The sequence below is a fragment of the Gossypium arboreum genome, chromosome 6 (genome assembly GCF_025698485.1).
Source record: "Gossypium arboreum isolate Shixiya-1 chromosome 6, ASM2569848v2, whole genome shotgun sequence".
Lineage (NCBI taxonomy): Eukaryota > Viridiplantae > Streptophyta > Magnoliopsida > Malvales > Malvaceae > Gossypium > Gossypium arboreum.
Window position 1 is genome coordinate 30,373,848 of NC_069075.1, and position 2,703 is coordinate 30,376,550.

Genomic DNA, 2,703 nt, shown 5'->3' on the forward strand with positions numbered 1-2,703 from the left:
TTATCAATATCAAACATTTTCTCAACCAAACATGGCCATATCATAAAATTATTTACACAAAATAGGTATATTGCTATACATGCCATACTTAAGTTTTACAAGCCATTTACCCAGATGAAAGTCCTTTAGATAGTGTGAACGAACCTTCGACCCGTCCCGATTCCCGAGCTGGCTTGTTCAAAACTACAGTAAATAAAGATGAGGGAGTAAGCATAAATGCTTAGTAAGTTCATATGTAAATAACAAGTAACATAACAATACAAATATACCAAACAACTTTAGCATGGTATCACCAAAACATATATCACATTTCTAAACATCATTCATCATCTTACCACCTTATCGTTGTTGTGTCTATTTTCAACCCGAGGGTTAAGAACATACCTGTCCAAAGTGTCCATTTCACAACACTTACCAAAACGTCGCTTGCATCTTAAGTGTTCTTCCATTTCACTAGAAATTTCACCCGTTGAACACATCGGAATACAACTCGGATACACGGATAATTTGCACATAAGTGCCTCATATGTAATCAAGAAATCATGTAACCCGCCCCTAAGTGAACTCGGACTCAACTCAACGAGCTCGGGCGTTCGCATCCATAAGTGAACTCGGACTCAACTCAACGAGTTCGGATGCTTAGTTACATTTCACGAACTCGGACTCAACTCAACGAGTTCGGACATTCGCATCCATAAGTGAACTAGGACTCAACTCAACGAGTTCGGATGCTCAACCATCCTAGTGACATGTCACTTGTATCCTAATCTATTCCTAAGGTTCAAACGGGATTTTCCTCGAACACATATCCTTGCCATCTTCCATAAAATACCAAAACCAATACTCGGTAGTACTTTATATTTAACAATTAATACACATAATTTGCATTTTATTCGAAAATAACCACGAAGCGTATATTTCATAATAAAAATCAGCATATCATATAATTAACATCAATAACTTAAAAATAACAATTATGCTACATTATTTACACATGAACTTACCTTGGTACCAAAATATAAAAATTTTGCAATTTAGTCCACAATCTTTTCTTTTCCTCGATCGCGACTTGAATCTCGTTTCTCTTGATCTATAATGCCAAATTAATCTTATTTAATACCTATATTCATCAAAACAGCATTTATACGAACTTTGGAAAAATTACACTTTTCCCTAAACTTTTGCATAATTACACTTTTGCCCTAGGCTCTGGAATTAAACTTTATTCCTTATTCTTATGTTTTATAACATGCTGATCATTTTTCCTTCTATGGCAACATCAAATTCTTACTCGACATATACTTGTGACTATTAGGTATTTTTTGCCGATTAAGCCCTTTTACTCGTTTTCACTCAAAACCGAGTAGCACAAGTTGTCGAACATAATTTAAAACCCCATATTCTATCATAAAACATCAAAATACACAAATTTCACCTATGGGTATTTTTCCAAATATAAACCCTAGGTTGAATTATTGCTAACATAAGCTTAATCGAGCTACCGGGATTCCAAAAACGTAAAGAACATTAAAAATGGGGCTTGGATTCACTTACTATGGAGCTTGGAAGCTTGAAACAAACCCTAACTATGGAGAACCCTTGAAATTTCAGCCTAATGAAGAAGATGGACAAAAATTGGCTTTTAATTTTGTTTTTAATTCATTTTAATAACTAAATGACCAAAATACCCTTACTACTAAACTTTCCAAAAATTCCTTCCATGTCCTAATTTTGTCCATGAACTTAAAATTGGTCAAATTGCTATTTAAGACCTCCTCATTAATATTCCAAAACAATTTTATACTAAAAACTTCTAGAATGCAAGTTTTGTAACTTATTCGATTTAGTCCCTACTTTCAATTTAAGCACTTTAGGCATAGAATTTCATCACGAAATTTTCACACAATCATGCAATCATATCATAATTGTGATAGTCCTAATTCGACCCTAGTCGGAATGTGGTTTCGGGGCCACAAGACCGAGTCCCAAAATTTATTTAAAATTTGGTTGCATATCTTCTATGTGTATTAGTGCATGTGTGAAAATTTGATGTTTTAATTTAGACTTATGAATGTGAATTTCATGTGATTGACTTAGTTGAGAACTTAAGAAAATATGATAGGGGAATATGTAAGGATCAAATAATAACTGTAACACCCCGTACCCTAGTCCGTTACCGGAGTCGAACACAAGGTGCACACAAACTTGACTTAATCATTTTCACAGTCCATTTAAAATTTTCCAGACAAGCTGGTTACTGCATCACTGTCTCCTTAAAAATCATATCTTGAGTTTCAAAGCTCGAAAATCAGTTTCGTAATTTTTCCCTGAAATTAGACTCCTATGTCCATCCACAAAGTTTTTTTCTAGAATTTTTGGTCGGGCAAATTAGTACATTTTATTAGTTAAAGTCTCCCATCTGACAAGGGTCGACTACACTGACCTTCGCGTGTTACAACTTAAATATCTATTTTTACAGGGCTTCAATACTGATGCCGTTTGTTTCTATAGAAACTAGACTCAAAGAGGAATCTATACATATATGGCATGACTCCTAAATATCTCTTGTTAATTTAAAATTAATTTCCAAAGTCGGAACAGGGAATCCAGAAACCGTTCTGGCCCTGTCTCACAAAAACCTAAATATATCTTAACATACAACTCATATGACCATTTCGTTTCTTCCATATGAAATTAGATTAA

At 34.1% G+C, this 2,703-nt stretch overlaps 1 long non-coding RNA gene across 2 annotated transcripts; it reads right to left on the minus strand.

The window, feature by feature from the left end:
- On the minus strand, positions 1 to 1,593 carry LOC128293950 (uncharacterized). Of its 2 annotated transcripts, XR_008284110.1 has the most exons (3): positions 1,555 to 1,593; positions 1,005 to 1,090; positions 1 to 183 (listed from the first exon to the last, which is right to left on the minus strand). It is a non-coding gene; the product is annotated as an uncharacterized LOC128293950 (long non-coding RNA). The 2 variants fall into 2 exon arrangements; XR_008284109.1 differs by lacking the exon at positions 1,555 to 1,593 and having other exon boundaries at positions 1,005 to 1,125.
- Positions 1,594 to 2,703: the final 1,110 nt, after the last annotated feature.